The following is an 18231-nucleotide window of genomic DNA, read 5'->3' as shown; positions in this document are numbered from 1 at the left end:
TAAGTATCTGCAAATTGCGGTGTCTGTGGAGTCCTACAACCAGTCTCCTGTGTGAACTAAGGGAGGAATGTACTATGAACGTACTTCAGGAGTAGGTGGCAGGCAGGAGGCATGGGGAGGCAATTTTTCAAAACCTACCAACCATCAGCTCTGATGCCAGTTCTACCAGGACTCTGAGTTCAGCTCGGATGCCCCACCAGAGCACCATCTGAACAGATGCTACTAACTGGTATGCACACTTAATTCAGCAGAAGCTTATAATAAGGCCTGTTGGTATAATCTTTTCAGTGTACTTGCTTATATTACAGAATCAAAAGTAATGAAAGCCAGTGTGGTTTCATCATAAAACACCGATGAGGTCCTTGTTCTGTGTTTATCATTGCTCTAGGCACTGTCCTGGACATTATCTTTAATCACTCACTTACCTTGACCTTTGTACCATCTGTGCAGTAGATGCTAGTAGCACACAGACAGAACAGTGTGTTCTCCTAAAAAGATGCTGGGAGGAGATGGATGCTCATTTCATATTTGTTGACCTTATCTTCCACTCAGACTTATTAAAGCTACCTTTCACGACCAAGATATATGAGATCAGTTGTCTGTGGAAACAGACCTTTTGTGTGTAGTATTAGACAGGATATCATTGCAGTGTCTAAAAAAAATGAAAAAAGAAAATAATGATGGCTCAAACAAAATGGGAGGTTGATTTTTCTTATAGCTGTCTAAAGCTGCAATGAGAGCTTCATTCTTTTAGGTTGCCAGGGAGCCAGGCAGCTTCTGGCATATTGTTCTGAGTCTGTAAAGTAGTCTTACCTTTGTGGTAGTGTGTGCTTATCATCACTTCAGTCACTGAGACAGAGTGGGTTTTCCCCCCTGCTTTAAAAACACAGCTTGTGGCCTTTTTAAGTATCCCTAGTGTTATCCCCCCACTTCTGAATTGACCTGTCTCTCTTTCCACAATCAGCCACCCCTATTTTGACATTTCATATTATTTGAATCCTGCTATTCCTCTCTCTAGCACTCCTCTGCCTCGGTCCCTTTTGATTTCCCTGAACCAGAATTTCTACCTGCATCCTAAATCCTCATCCCCACATCTACAGATAACTGTAGCTCCCAATCCTCAGCAAAGAACCTTCTCTTGCAACAGACGGAGACCATCTCTCAAATCCACACTTGGTCAAAATGCAGAGAACAAGTGGTCATGGGTGCTGGTGGCATGCAGCCACAATGGCTACATTGACAACACAACTCCTGTGCCCTAGGCTCTGGGGATGTTTCGGAAAAGACTCTGTGGTGAGATTGTGTCCCCTAGAAATGACAGGGAATGTGCCACCGTAATCCCGCCACAATAAACAAGACATGAACAAATGACAACACCGAGAAACATGCTGACATGGAAAGGGTAAAGATCATGGGGCCTCGCCCTGCAATGAAGAATTGCAGGCAACTGAGGGATGCTGAGAGAGAGGGAGAAGTAGTCTTCCCTCCAGGAGAAGCTTCGTTATTGATTATCCAATAGCATGTGGTCAATCCTGAAATCACATTCTGGAGCAACACTGAGGGGATTAAGAAGATTGTGTGTGTGTGTGTGTGTGTGTGTGTGTGTGTGTGTGTGTGTGTTAGGGAAAAGGGGGACAAAGACATGGGAGAAATTGGAAGAAGGGAGGAAATGGAGGGAAATTATATAATTATATTTAAACATTTTAAAAGTAGCTCAGCAATGGCCCATATCATTTCTACCTTCATTGAATTGCCTTTCATTGGCAAGTCTTACCCTTACCTCTATATTTGTCACACCACCATACCTAGCTATAATGAAAGATGAAAAATGCCTTTATTCTATGCTGCCATGTACCAGTTAAGCCCTTGTGTGCTCTATTACTGTGAGGGAGAAGGAAAGAACAGATTTGGAATAGCATCCAGCAGTTTCTGCCACATTTAACAGTTCAACAATTTTTAAGAAGGGATATTGTCAAGGAGCTAAAGATGAGACTTGAATATCTTCTGACTTTTGTAGAAGAGCCCAAGGGAATCCTTAAAACATCACCCACATGATATCAATCTACAAAGTAATTAAGCTTCAACTACATTGAGCTTAAGGTTATTTTATAGTGACTAAAAATCTATTGAGAGACCATATAATTGCTAAGAAGTGATGGGCACAACCACACTGAGCAAGCTAACACATTGTAATCCTCAGAAGAAACACCCTTGGAGTAGAGAGGGTACATTAGATCAGTAGCACCTAATTTTGATTGCAGATCACACCTCTCCACTTCCTTTGTTTATTACTGTACAATGGAAGTAGCCTTTGAGATTTCCAAAGTATTCATTTTCAGGACACAGTAATCTTCACAGTGAATCCATGGGTTCTGACAATGTAGCAAACATGTTTCCCAACATAGCACCTTGCTCTGCTAGAGCATTCTCTTGGCATTTTGCCCAGTGAGAGACATGTCCTGATATCCTTTTACCCAAATATCTATTGAATCAAAACTTGTTAAATATCTACTTAGGGCCAGGTGTTGTGCTAATCACTGGTCCATTCTGTGATTTTAGCCTATGGCTGATATTCAAGGGAGGCCTCCCCTTTTCTGAAGAGAAGGGTGGGAAAGAGAGAAAGACTTGGAAGACAGGAGGGAGGGGAGGCTGGGATCAGGATGTAAAATAAATAAATACCTTAATTAATAATAAAATTATTTAGGCTACAAAAGTGAAGGCATAACTCAAAATGATCATTAGAAGAATGGACTGTGTGGCTGAGGGTGTGGCTCAGTGGTAGTGTGGATACTTAACATGTTTGAAGACCTAGGTTCCATCCCAGCACCAAAACAACCTTGACTTTCTCTAGGATTTGTTTTTTTTTTAACGCTCTATCAGTGTCGTGTCATTAATGAATCATAACCACAATCCATACTGACCAAGTGAAATGACCTAAATATCGCCCTCTTCATACCCAGTAAAAATCTGAAAGGTATTCCATACCTCTAAATGACACTGTAGAGTAAATAAATACACTCATGAAAGCCATTTAGAAATTATGCACAGTTGCAGCCCAGAGAAGATAAGATGGTATTTTCCAGCATCCAATTTAGGAGATTTATCTAATGGATTTAGTGAAAAAATTGATTTCTTCTACATAAGTGAAAAAATGTTGGGCAATTATCTGGTCAACTCTGAAACTGTATACATATTTAATATAAACTCTGCCTTCATTACTTCTTACTAGCTGCTCTGTCTCAGCACTCAACCACACTCCTCTCCCTCCCCTTTTTTCCTGTTTGCAATGACTTAATTCTGAGGCTCATGTAAGGGTCCTAAGTGTGGTGGTTTGAATAAAAATGCCTCTCATAGGCTCGTATATTTGAATACTGAGTCATCAGAGAAGAGAGCTATGTGAGAAGGACTAGGGGGTGTGGCCTTGTTGCAGTGGGTGCGGCCTTGTTGGAAGAAATGTGTCACTAGGGGTGGGCTTTGGGGTTTCAAGAGCCTAAGCCAGGCCCTGTGTCTCTCTCTCCCTGCTGCCTGTGAATCATGATGTAGAACTCTCAGCTACTTCTCCAACATCATGTCTGCCTGTGTGTGGCCATGGTCCCAGCTATGATGACCACAGAGTAAACCTCTGAAACTGTAAGCACCCCCCCCCCCAATTAAGAGATTTTCTTTTACATGAGTTGCTGTGGTCATGGTGTTTCTTCACAGCAATAGAACACTGACTAAGACACCCAATATTCTCATTTTAATAATGACAACAATGTGTAAAAAACATGTTAGTAAACTGATGGCCAGCTATTTTTTCATACAATATATACTCATACTATTGTCACTTAGGAAAACTTGGACAGAGTTACTTAAAGTTATTTTCTAGAACAGATCCATGTTCCTTGTCACCCAGAGATGGGTGTGGGCTACCTTTATTTGATGCAGATTTTATACACATGAGGTATGGTAGCAATGAAGCAATGTAAGGTCTTTAAATGAAAACTGAACAAACAGAACACTACATAGATTGCTATAGCCACCCAGAGTCAGTATCTTTTACTAATTACTTTTACTTGGCATCAAGTTTTTAACTTTGCCATTTATGTTAATTAAAATAAGGCCAGGCGTGTTGTCTCGGGCCCATAATTCCAACACTCAGGAAACAGAGGCAAAAAGATCACTGTGAATTCCAAGCCAGGCTAGACTAAATAGCAAGACCTTTTCTCATAAAAACAAAATTAACAACAACAACAAAAAAAAAAAAAAAAAAACAAGAAAAATATTTCCTACTCACTTTAAGCAAGCAGCTTTACCTCTCAATTCCTTTATTTATAAAACAGGGATAACAATAAGTGTTTTCTGTCAAAAAATGGATAAGATAATATATGTAAAGTGCTTTGCACAGAACATAAGAATATGTGCTTAAAAGATAGTAGCTATTCCTAAGCAGGGTTTACTACCAAGGGCCATCTAGTCAGCTCCCCAATTCAAAGCAATATAGAAATTGTCTTTCACACGGAATAGGAAACGTAATGCCTTTGTGGGCCACTGGGAATTAGTTTATAGGTGAGAGAAACACTTTCCTCCTTTCATTTACCTTTTTCCAACTATTCTATGGTCTCACTACAAATCTACGAGCCAGGTAATGTTGTCGCCCCACATAACAATGAGGAAAGCTGAATCATGGGGCATATTATCGACATAGCTAGTGAGTGTTGAAAGCATGTTTTCAGTTCTGAATGTTTGTGCTGCTTAGTTTTGTCAACCTGACACAAATTAGAGTCCCCTGGGAAGACAGAGCCTCAACTGAGGAATTGCCTCGGTGATGGTGTGGATAGGACTGGCCCCATAGACTCATGTGTTTGAATATGCTTGGCTCATGGGGAGTGGCACGGTTAGGAGGTGTGGCCTTGTTGGAGGAAGTGTGTCACTGTGGGGTAGGCTTTGAGGACTCCTAGTGTTCAAGTTCTGCCCAGTGCAGAATTTCAGAGCCCCTCCTGGCTGCCTGCAGAAAACAGTCTCTTCCTGGCTGCCTTCAGATTAACATGTAGAACTCTCAGCTCCTTCTCCAGCATCACTGGCTGCCTATGCTTCCTGCCATGATGATAATGGATGGAACCTGGAACCGCTGAACCTGTAAGCCAGCCTCAATTAAATGTCCTCTATAAGAATTGTCTTGGTCATGGTGTTTCTTCACAGCAGTAAAAGCTAACAACCTCCATCTAATTAGCTTGTAGGCAAGTCGGGGGGGGGGGGGATTTTCCTCCTTTTGCTTCCTACTCTCTCATTCTCTCTTCTTTTCCTTCTACCCTTCTCAGAAGCAAACCTCCCCCCCTCTTCCTCTCCCTCTCCCTCCCCCTCCCCCCTCTCATGCATAGATTTCTTAAGAGGAAATGAGAAAGCCCAGAAAGACATATTTATCACTTTCTTGTAGTTCTTATTTGGATAGTTTTTTTTTCTTATTTAACTTTTTTGTACTTAGTGATCATAAAAGCAATACATGGTTACTTTATTTTTCCCAAAATATAAAATAGTAAATGAAAATATTCCTCTGATCATCATCTTACTTTCTAGAGGCAAATTCTGTCAGTCTTTGAGTGTGTGACCTTCCAAATGTCAGTGGAGAACTTTTTCTTCCTCCAGACCTGGGAAGTTTGGTATTCTATCCAAGGTGTCTATGGTCACAAGGGTCACTTGGTCTTTCTTGACTTGAAGAACCTACTGTTCTAGTGATCTATTCTTTATATTTATTTCATACTTTCTAAGGCCAATATTTTCTCCTTTCACTGAAACAGCTTAATTTCTACCCAAACCATTTACAATAGCCAGTTTTTGTACTTGGCAGACACAACTGAAAGCTTAGAAAAGAGGAAGGGGTGGGTGCAATATCATGAAGATAACAAAAACGCTTCCTTTCAATATTTAATCCCATTCTCCTTAAAATACTTTATCACCTCTCTAATGGAAATTTTCCACTTTTTACCAAGATGCCCAACTTTCTAGGGCCTCATTTTCCACCTCAGAAGAGTCTTGACAAGGTATTTTCCTTTAAAAGTGGACTGTTCTCCGTAATGGCACGCCATTATTAAGATATTCCATTAAAAGGACAAATGTTCAACCCACTATGTACAGAGAGGTTTTTGCCTCCTTTTCATTTTAGAAAATTGAATTATAATTCACTCAATCTTCTGCAAATCGCTCCTTTCATTAAGTCATCATTCTTGATTATCTATACCAGTTCACAGCACTGTCTTCTCTTCAAAGCACAGTTGAGCCATAATGCTCCAGTACCTCCTACAGTGATGGATATTTCCATTCTAACCATTCTTTCACATTACAGAGACTGCTTCAATAAATATCCTTTTATATAAAGTTTTGCACAATTACTTGGTTATCTTGGCAGAAATGTTTCCTAAAAGCAGCACACATGTGACAAAGATGATATACAGATCATGCATGCCTCGCTGGCCCCCATGAAGACCAACCACAACAACCTACTTTTCAGTTTACAGTATCTGGGGGTGTCTCTTTGGCTGTGCTCTTTCCAACATTAGACAGCAATATTTATCAATATTACTTTGTATTTCTTTAATTATGAATGAGAATGAAGAGTTTTTTATGTTACTGACCACTTGTGTTAGTTATTTGTGAATTTCCTTTAATGGTTTCCCACTATTTTCTTGCCATTCGTTTTCCAAACATTCAGTTCCCTCGTGTAGTTTAGATTTCCAAATCAGGCTCAAAACACAAGTCCACCACTTGAAGTTTCAATTCGCCTGAGATGTTCTGTGTTACTTAATACATTTTTCTAACATTGTTACTATGGGGGGAAAAGTTAGTCTTGCAAAAATACTTAATGAAATGGAAAACCCACAGGAAGGTTAAAATAGCCATTTCTCAAGAATTTAGAAAATGTCAGTAGCCTCTTAGTGTGACTCATGCATGTTTTGCTAAAGTTAAAATCACAGGCGTGGGGATAGAGTGCTGACGGTGCACTTTAGTGGTGGGGGACTTGCCTAACATGGGTGAGGTTCTCAATTTGTCTCTATCATCAAAAGAAAAGAGAGGACTCACACCTGGGGTATACATACAACTGGATTATACCATTATAATTAGATGTTTATTAACCTTGGGCATCTCTCATCAGCTTGGGGCTCATCTGTGTTGCCTTACTTCCTGAACACAAACTCCAGCTTTTGCTTTGGGCTCCATTAACATGCTTTAGGAAAGAAAACTGGATTCCATGACTCAAGGGGGTCACAGATGCTGGTTTGCTCCTCTGACCTGTCCCAAGAGCCATTTTTTGGTTTCTATTTCCCCCCCCCCAAGGAGGTTATAGGTGACAACATGATTACTAAGAAATCACATGGTCTGACCCAGGTCTGCAAAAGCAAAGAGCCTTTTAGCTCCAAGCCTCAAACAAGCTGGAACTGGCCCAGAAGCAGCTGGATGAAGTCTTGGAAGTCAAAAACCCAGGAGGGAAATCATTATGAAGGGAAAGGCATCTGCAGAAAGCTCTCTGCTGCAATAAATGTTAAGCAAGAAGGGAGGAAAGACATGTTTAAGTTGCTATAACACAGCATCATCCCAGGTCAGTTTCTGCATATGAATTCTCATTTAAGAAATTGTCATTTTTTGTTTTACTTTTGTAAATGTTTGCTGTGATTCTCCAATTTGTTAGAAATTCCCTAACATTGTCTAGCTTTTGAACAATAAATGTATATCTACTTTATAATCATAGGAAAATGAATATTGTTTTGAGACAGTTTTGGTATGTAGCTCAAGCTGGTTTTGAACTCAGATCACCCTGCCTTAGCCTCTTAAGTGCTGGGATTACACAACTGTGCCACCATGCCCAACTCAACACTATTGTTTTAAGAAGCATATTTTTCCCCAGGCCAACCAGAGCTACAGTGTAAGCTTGTGCATCCAAAAGAGAACCAACCAAACAACAAAAAAGTAGGTCTGTGCTCTCCAGGGTACCATTGTTCCTTTGTGTTGTTTGGTTGGTCCTCTTCAAAGGAGAAGGATTTGATCTTTCAGTTCTAGTGGCTTCAAACAAACAAACAAATGCAAAAGAAATATTAGTCAAGTCAGGTTACTGTAGCAAAGTACCATACATCAGGATGGGGGTTAAATAATAGAAATTTAGTTTCTCACAGATCTGGAGACTAGATCCATATGATGAGGGTTACCTTCCAAATTCATAAATGGTTACATTCTCATTGCATCCTCACATGGAGACACGGGGCTGAGAGATTTTTGTGACATGGCAGGAGAAAAGCCTAGTGAGGTTGTTTCCTTCAGTTATGTAGAAAGTACAATGTGCACCTGGCAAGCATAGTTACTTCATTAAGACTTCTAAGCAGAGCGTGAAAGGTGTGGGCTGATTTCCTTTCCTTAATGCTTATTGTAAAACATACAGAGAGACAAACTGGTAAACTACAAACAGACCAGCACTTGGCTTTTTTACTTCTCCAGAAGTCAAAGAAAGCTAAATTTGAACAACAATAAAAAGCCTCTGAGCACTGTTAGGGAACACATGCCATAGAGAAAAAAGATAAAGGTGTGTGTGACTGGGCAGCAGCTAACATGAAGTCCCAGAAGGACAGAAGGACTGGAGATCATTTATGGGATTCTTTCGAGTGATTAAAGGTGTGCTTTGATCACCCTTTAGGAAGCATAAGACCTCCGTCCCTAAGCCATCTCAAATGCTAAGGTCAAAAAAAAGTCGGAGGGGTCATGTCTAGCAGATGTGTGGGCAAGAACTTTCTTTAAAGGATTGAAGCCCAGTTTAAATCAAACTGAAGCTTCAAAAGGGACTGGGGGGAAAGTTGTTTAAGCAGAAATACAGTGTTCACCAAGTACAAAATTAAAGAGGGTCACTGGGATCCTGGGTCTCAGAAGAATCGGGTTGACAAGGAGCAATTCAGCTGCAAACACACACTTCCTTCAGGAGGAAGAAAGGATAAGTCAGAGAGCAAAGGGCATAGCCAAGAGACCAGAGAAACCTTCAAAACTGACCAAGGAGCCAAGAGCGAAGATGCTCACTGGTAATCCCAGCACTATGCAGACTTGCAAATTTGGGGGCCAGCTTGCATAGACCAGTCACTCTTTGATGTTCCCCACTTTTGAAAAGAAGTGTCTGCCTCAGGTATGCTAAGTCTCCTTACCATGGTGGTTACATATGAGCAGATAGATCAGTTGTGTTCTTTTTACTTTTTATTATAGTTAAAAATGTGTATTTAAAATTAGCCAACTATACTCAGTTGAAATCAGTGGTTCTCAGCCTTCCTAATGCTGTGACCCTTTAATACAGTTCCTCATGTTGTGGTGACCCCAAACCATAAAATTATTTTCGTTGCTACTTCATAATTGTAATCTTGTTATGAATCATAATGTAATATCTGTGTTTTCCGATGGTCTTATGTGACCCCTGTGAAAAGACTGTTCCTCCCACAGGTTGAGAACCACTGATTTAGATGTTCCCAACACATCTGGCAACATTCAAAGCATCATAACAGAAGCGAACCAAACATACGCCTTCCTCTCCTCATCACACCTGAGTAGGATATTGACTTTGGACAGATCACTGTCAGAGAGTTTCCTGCCTGTTGGATCTGCTGTTTGTCAGCTTGACACATACATCAAAGTCTTCTATCATCTTCCCTCTGACTCAATGGTCAGGGGGAATTTGATGAGGGCATAGGTTGTTTCTCCTAAGCATGTGCCTGCCAGGATATTTGGTCTCTACCTGAAACTTAAGGGTCTTGGGTTACTGGAAGCTAGGTAACATGTGGGTATATTCTTTTTATGGCTACGGACATCTTTCAGCACTGCCTTCTTGGCTCTCAGTGCCTTTCTTTTGGCTTTGGCTTTGGGTATGATGGGAAATTCTTTCTTTGTTTTTAGATACCATCTTGCTGAAAAGCTATTTCACTACACAGCACTGGCTTGCCTGGAACTCTCCATCTAGATCTGCCTGGGTTCAGATGCACAGAGGCCTGCCTGCTTCTGGCTCCTGGTGGATTTACTATTTGTTATTTGTATTCTATTTAGGGGTGTGTGTGTGTGTGTGTGTGCGCGCGCGTGCGCGCGTGTGCGTGCACAATCCCTACCTCCTGGAATTCATGCTTTAGTGTAACCCTCCTCCTGTTGAGTATCGGTGGGACATGTGACTGAGTTTTATCCAACAGAATACAGCAGGGAAGCAGAATGCCAGTTCCGAGATTGTATGTTATGTAATCTTCAGTTAGCAGGCTTTGATAGTGAGTGGTCATGTGACCCCATAACAATAAGTATAGTGGTTAATGTTGTCAAATTAACTGTTCTCTGGTACCCAGATATGTAGTCCAATATTATTTTGGATGTTTTGTGACAATGTTCTAGGTGAGACTAACAGCTAAATTAATATAATTTGAGTCAAGAAACGTGTGCTGTATAATATTGGTAGGCTCTATTGGCTCAAGGCCTGACTGAAACAAAAGACTGGAATTCCCTGTGCATCTTCTAGAAGATGGACTTTGAACATGAACTACAACATCAGCTTTTACCCAAGTCTCCACATTTCAACCCACCCTACATATCTTGAACTTGGCAAGTTCACGGTCACATGAAACAATTTCTTAAAATCAAACTCTCAAGCCACAGCTACCCATGATCAACTACTGGCTCTGCTTCTCTGGAGAATCCTACACAGTCCAGAACAGAGAGGGGCAGCCGCTGAGCAGCAGCTGAGACTTTTGCTCTAGCAGACCCCAAGAAATGTAGTGCCACTGACAATAGGGCGAGCAATCTTGAAAGTCTTTTCTCACCCACTTGAGCTTCAAATCAGAGTCTTGCCTTGACCAGCACCTTGTTCTCAGCTTTACAGAGATCTCACCTAAGCCATTATAAATGCAATGTTTTAAGTTTCTATGTTTGTGACAACAGTATTGTGGATAGTATGGAAGTATTGTGGGAATTGAACCCAGTGCATTCTTATACTAGGTAAATAATCTGACAGTGAGCTGCAGAAGCAGCTCCTATGACAGTAATAATATACAATAGATGGATAATACAAGAGGGTATTGGAGACTCTTCACTGAATGCACGTGATTGATCCTCCTCCAAAAGGGATCTTCTACCTTCCAGTAAGTCAGCCCTGTGTAACGACTCCTTAGCAGAAACATGCTATGGAGACATGGGTGCATTGCAGTATTATACAAAGCTCATCAGGCCTGATGGTGCCGGCATGGAATCCTGGTTACTTGAGTGGCTGAGATAAGAAGATTGCAGGACCAGAGCCATCCTGGGGTAGAGAGTGAGTTCAGTTCAAGGACAGCTGTGACAACTTAGTGAGACTACAAATGAAAACAAATGGAATGGCAAGGGCCCAGCCATCCTAGAGAAACATAAAACGGTGCCAAGTTTCAGAGGCAGTAAACTGATTGATGTGTGCGAGGAACTAACCAAAAGAAGATAGTTGGCTGGGAATAACTGTGGGAAGGAGGAAGTGGGAAGAGATGGGGTGTATTCATTTGCTCAAGCTGCCCTGACCAAGTACCACAAACTGTGGGCTTTACAGAACTGTCTGCTCTTACAGTTCCAAGAGTTCCCAAGTATGACCAAAGAATCGGTAGAGCTAGTTCCTTCTGAGAAATATGAGGAACCATCTTGTCACAAACCTTTATTCAAGCTTCTGCTGGACTAATACCACAGATCGTTGTCTTTACTTTCATATGATGTGCTGTGTTTGTGTCCAAATGTCCACTTCTTACTCTTGGGAGCCCACCTTCTACAGTGTGACCCTTCTGAAGACCTTAATTATATCTGCAACAACCACATTTCCAAACGAGGTCATTTTTTTGAGGCACCAACAGCTAGGATTTGAACATGACATTTTGGAGGATGCAATTTAATGCTTAGTGCAAGGCCATGTCTGATGAAGGCCAAAGAAAGCCTCCGAGACCAGACGAACGGCTTGAATGTTCTCTGAATGTAATGAGAAATCATCAAAGAGCTTCACATCAGACAAGGGACATGATGTGATTTGTTTTAAAAGGGTCATGTTGGCTTCTGGGTTGGATTAGGAGGGACAACAGCACCGTATGCCGGCTGAATGACTCATGTGGCTGCCCTGCAAGTGATGGGAATTCTCGTCATAACAACCATTTACTGGACCTGAGGGCTCGGGTTTCATTGTTTATCATTAGTTCACAGGAAAAACAAATTTAGCTGTCAACCGATAAGATGAACACATCCTCATGACCACATATAAAATATTGTCCTACTTGGATGTTTACTTTGAAAGTATGAAAGTAATATAAGCTCTTGGTTAGGAACTCCGAATAACACTAAGGGAATACACATAAAACACCAGACCCTGCAACCCCAGCCCTACTTCATCCCCAGCTCGAGACTATTTTCATTCATTGGAGATACCTGATCCATCTTTATACATATTTATTATATTAGTATCCACCAGAATATGCTAACAGTATACTAACTGTCCAACTTAATCAAGACAGACTCTTGCTGTCTTCTCTCTATGGCATGGAAACTCTTAGGACAAAGAAGAAAACTGACCTGCAAGATTAGTAGAAGAAATACCATTGAGGGCTGGAGTGTAGTTCAGCAGTTAGAGATCTTGCCTAATATATACATCTATCCCAACAGCATTTGAAACAAAAGTCATTAGACTTGAGATCAAAAACTCCATATCCTAATTTCTGTTATTTCCTGCCCCTGAGATGTTGAGAAAAATCACAACCCAGGAAAGTCTTGTTCCCTTATTATATTTTCCCTATTCGATAGGGTTGTAGTGTAATTCCAGGCTGTGTGTAGTAAAACATTAGTGCATATATACAGACAACCCTCTGCTTCTAACACACACACAAACATGTGTGCTGGTATCCACTCACACGGGGAATGTTTATTTTGTAATATAGAATTGGTGGGAGGGGTACTGATGAATGGCAGGCAGTTAGCTGGAGTGCAGTTGACTTTGGCAGGCTGGGGGATATCTGGAGTGAACTTTGAAGGCCTTCATAAACTGTGGTCCAGTGGGAGGTGAAACAGGAGGGAAGAACATAAGCGCAGCCCTCTAAGTAACTGTATGAGACATACTGCTTTGGTCCTTCAGATGATCTAGTGTAGCGGCTTATTCAGAGCCTCAGAAACAGAAGTGATCAGGAAACATGCTTGCATGAGAGGAATATCTAAGACGGTTGGGCAAACAGAGAGCAGATGCTTCCCAGCCTACACAGTTTTGGGGAAGTTGGATTTTTCTTTACTACAAATAACTATTGGTTTATACCATTCGAGGTAGTCTGATTTAGAGTGTTACCAAGGCATGGCTCTGATTTTTCTCATTGCATACCACAGTCCCTAGCATAGTATAAGGCTCCAAGTGGGTACTTAATGAATGTTGGTTGAGTAAACCATTTTCCTCCACACATTATCATTTTGGGGACAGTAATTTTTAGTGATTGTTTTTTATCATCCATTGTGGTACTTTGAATGAAAACGACTTCCATAGGTTCATATAGTTGGTGAAACTGCTTGGGATGGATTGGGAGGTGTGGCCTGGTTGTGGGAGGTATGTCAGTGTAGTTGGGAAAACATCAGTGAAGTTTTGAAACCTCACTTTTTGAGGTTACGAAAGCCCACTCCATTCCCAGTTAGTGCTCTCTGCTCATGCTTGTGGGATCAAGATATGAGCTTTCAGCGATGGCTTTAGTGGCATGTGTGCCTTGTCTGCCTGCTGCAATGCCCACTGCCATGACAGTCTTGGACTCACCCTCTGAAACTATGAGCCATAATAAAGTTATTCTTCTGTAAGTTGCCTTGGTTGTGGTGTCTCTTCACAGAAACAGAAAAGTAACTAAGACATCCCTGAACACACATGATGCTTAACTATGAATATGTTATATTATGTCCTAGAACACACATGCTGCTCAGATATTGTGCATTTCTTGAAGAACATGTACCAAAGGCCTAATCCCCGGTTATTGGGAGGCACAGTACTGTTAAGACTGCCTAGTTTGGAAGTCTTTAGGTCATGCAAGGTGTGTTCTTGAAGAGGACTGTCAGCTCAAATGGCAGCTTTTCTCTCTTCTGCTTTTTCTCCTTTGTTCTCCTACGTGATTGCCACCATTATCATCCAGGACCCTGGCCAAACATCCAAAAGTAATAGATCAACCTGGTTTTCAACTGGCACCTCTAAAACTGTGAGTCAATATAAAAACTGCCTAAGTTAATTGTCTCAGCTACTTCATCATAGTGATATACGTACATGCTCACACACTATCATTTTTACTTTCAAAACCAAATCAGTAATGGTGACACTCACATAGGCAATTGTAGAGGTCCAGTTGTCATATACAATTTTGACTTGTCAATGCCCCAATGAGGCAAGGTTTTCTTTGGAAAGGTTTAAAAGTTATGTATGTGTATGTGTGTTTGTATGGAGTTACATCCATGGGAGCACAAGTGCCCTGCACAATCAGGGGTGTCAGATATCCTGAGGCTGAAGTTAGAGGTAGTTGTGAGCTACCCAGTATGGGTGCTGGGAAACAAACCGGGGTCCTCTGCAAGAGCAGCGAGTGCTGTTAACCTCCAAGCAATCTCCAGCCCCTCACCTAGTTTATAGGTTGTTAGTGGGGTCCAGAGAGATCAAAGCTCAAGATAAATTCACCTCATCAATAAAGAAAAGAGCAAAACATAGTTTTCATCACTAACAAAGGACTGCATGAAGATGCTAATAATCAGGTGGTGGTGGGTTTTTTGTTGTTTTTTTGTTTTGGGGTTTTTTGTTTGTTTGTTTGTTTGTTTCACTATGAAACAAGGTTCTGCTACATAGCCAAGGCTAGCCTGGAACTCTCGGTGCTTCTGACTGCATTCAGCCTCCCAAGTAGCTGGAATTACAGGGATGCACCACCACATCCAGAAATAAACTCAATGCTTCCATACTTTTTTTTTAAAGCTCTCCTATCCAGCGGCAACTCAGGCTGTTTAGTGTGAGAGAAGAGTCCAGAAGATCCACAGGAGATCAAGCAAGGGAAGGGCATAACCTGAGACCCTAGGGAAGGAGCTTGGGTAACTTGGTGCTAGAGTGTAAAAGCAAGGAGTTAAAGTGGCCTGAAGAATAGTGATCACACTTCTGTTTGCCTGGAAAAGTTTCGGTCTATACCTCTTGTCCAGTTATCAAGGCCCTCCCATCATCAAAGGGGCTGAAGAGATGGTTTAATTGGTAAGGGTACTGCTCTTACAGAGGACTGGAGTTTGGTTCCCGGTATATCAGGCAGCTCACAACTGCATATAATCCAGTCCCAGGGGATCTAGCATACTCTTCTGGCCTCCGCGCACACCTACATTCACACTTGCACACAACACACACATACACGCACACACTGAAAAACTAGCAATATAGTTTTAAATTGTCTGGGTCATAACATTAGTGATACAGGCATCCCGATGAGACAGAATCTTGCTGTATCATCCAGGCTAGGTTTAAACTCAAAATCCTCTGCTAGAATTACAGTAATACTTCATCACACCTGACTCTTAAGTCTTTTCATAAGAAAAAGCATATATTTTATTATGTACATTAAGTAAAGTGTCTAATAAACAAGAATTATGATTAAATTTAGTATTTCTGTAACTCGGCTATAGATATAAATTACTGTTTCTTGACCTACCTGCCTTCCTGTTACCTCCGGACAAACCTTAGCCACACAGTAGCTTCATGATTGCACTGACATCTGGTGGCCATTCTCAGGTTTTTCTATGGGCACACCTGTACCAGATAATGGATCAGTCTGCGCTTCGTGCTCCATCAGTGTTTAGCTGAGTCCTACTGCCCTACAGGCTCATCACTTTCATCTTTTCTTGAGAGGTAATCATATTAGAAGCAAGAAGGGTGGTATTATGGAATTCACTGCTGCTAAGTTGAAAACTGACATCTGGAACCAAAATATTGTTTGGGTGTGGTGGTAGGTGCTCAGGAAAGGTAGAAAAACAAAAAAATGGTGAGCCTTCAAGTTTTCTTAAACATAGTTAATTTTTGCATATATGCTTGGGTGGGTGTATGTATGTAGGCATGCACACGTACCACAGCGCCATGGATATGTAGGTCAGGACAGCCTGTCGGAATCAGTTCTTTTTCTACCATGTGAGGAAAAAAAAGTGCCTGGAGATTGAACTTGGGTTTTCAAGCTTAGTGACAGATGCTTTTTACTCAGTGAGCCATTTTACCAGCCCAGGATTTCAGGCTTCTGAGGCTTATTTTGATACAGAGAAGTCCTTCCTATAATGATCCTACGTAAGCCAAGGGTAATAATCTTCTTGGTAGGAACAAAATGTCCAGGCAGGTATTGTATAGATATTTTCAAATATCAAAATGGAGAAAGCTTAAATGTTTTAAAATAGTTTACTTGCGTGTGTATGTGCCACATTAGTACAGTGTAGTGGTTTGGATGAGAATGGCCCCCCATAGACTCATAGATTTGAATACCTGGTCATCAGGGAGTGGCGATATTTGAAAGGATTAGGGGATGTGGCTTTGTTGGAGGAAGTGTGTCAACTGGGCTAGGCTTTGAGGTTTTCAGAAGCTCAAGCCAGGCCCAGCGTCTCTCCTGCTGCCTGGGCATCCAGATGTGGAACTTCCACCTCCTTCTCCAGCACCATGGCAGCCTGTGTGCCACCATGCTCCCCCACTGTGGCAATAACGGACTAAACCTCTGAAACTGTAAGCTAGCCCCCATGAAATTTTTCTTTTATAATTGTCACAGTGGTCATGGTGTCTCTTCACAGCAATAAAAACCCTAAGACAGGGCAGGTACCTACAGTGACCAGAGAGCATCATCTCCCCTGAAACTGGAGTGGCAGAGGGTTGTGAGCCAGTGACATGACTGCTGTGATTCAAATTTATGTCCTGTACAAGAGCAACGAGTGTTCTTAATCCCTGAGCCTTCTCTCCAGCTCCATCATAGAGAAAATATTACATTAATAAAATACACTTGGGATGCATGTAAACTGCATTACAGGTAGGGTCTGACTGAAAAAGGGAAGGGGTATTGAGTCGCCTGCAGGCAAAAGAGAGAGCATAGCCTTCGTTTTCTAGGTTTCATAGAGGTGTGGAAATAATTGTTGCATATCCAATCACTTTCCCATGCCTCGGCCCACGTTAATTTACATGGCAACTCTGGGAAGTTCTTCACCTAAGGCATTTTATTGTCAACATATCATAAAGAGGTTCCTAAGAAGGGTGGCTGCTATTCACTAGAGAACATCACTTAACACTTTTAAAACATTTTGAAACGTCTGTGTGTGTGGTGTGTGTGTGTTGGAGTTTGAGTGTGTGAGGGCTGCTCAGGGACAGCAGAGGTATTGGATCTCCCTGTAGTTGGGAGTTACAGGTGGCTGTGAGCTGCCTGCTGTGGGTGCCAGGAATAGAATCAGGATCAAATGCAGATCCTGAGAGTTGCACATGCTCTTCTAGATGTTCTTTGTTTCTTTGTTTTGCTTTTCGAGACAGGGTTTCTCTGTGTAGCCCTGGCTGTCCTGGAACTCACTCTGTAGACCAGGCTGGCCTCGAACTCAGAAATCCCCCTGCCTCTGCCTCCCAAGTGCCGGGATTAAAGGTGTGTGCCACCACCGCCCGGCTTAGCACATGCTCTTAACTCAAAAGCTATCCTTCAAACCGCGGGGAAACATTTTAATCACCCATCCTATTCCTCATCTGAAGCCATTGTAGGCAGTAAGTCTGCGCAAGGTTACTATCCTGCACCAGTAAGAACTAAAGAGAGAAAATGCAGACCCTAGCTCATCCTCCTAGCAGGGAAGAATTACCAATACAGAAGAGCATGGAAGAAGACATAATACATAGAGTAGCCAGTGTCTGCAACGCCTCAGAAATACCAGGTGTCCTTCATTGTCTCCTTACAGGGAAAAATCACTACTGCAGCTGGGGAGACAGCTCGGCAATAGAAATTTTGCTAAGAATATGCAAGGCCTTAAGATTCCATCCCCAGGATCAGAGTCAGGGGTGTGTGTTGGGGGTGGGGGGTGGGGCACCGAATCTAGTAAGTGTAATGATTGGTATTTCACAAACATTTTTAAAGAAGTGAGCTTGATGATGGATTTAAGTTGCTTTACTAATATTTTAGATTTTGTTTTTAAATTTTTTGCCTGCAAGTATGTATGTGCACCACGTGTGTGCCTGGTGGCTGTGGAGGCCAGAAGAGATCCTCAGATCCCCTGAGACTG

This window comes from Arvicanthis niloticus, chromosome X, assembly GCF_011762505.2.
Source record: "Arvicanthis niloticus isolate mArvNil1 chromosome X, mArvNil1.pat.X, whole genome shotgun sequence".
In the NCBI taxonomy this organism is placed as follows: domain Eukaryota; kingdom Metazoa; phylum Chordata; class Mammalia; order Rodentia; family Muridae; genus Arvicanthis; species Arvicanthis niloticus.
Note: the sequence above shows the minus strand (reverse complement) of the source record.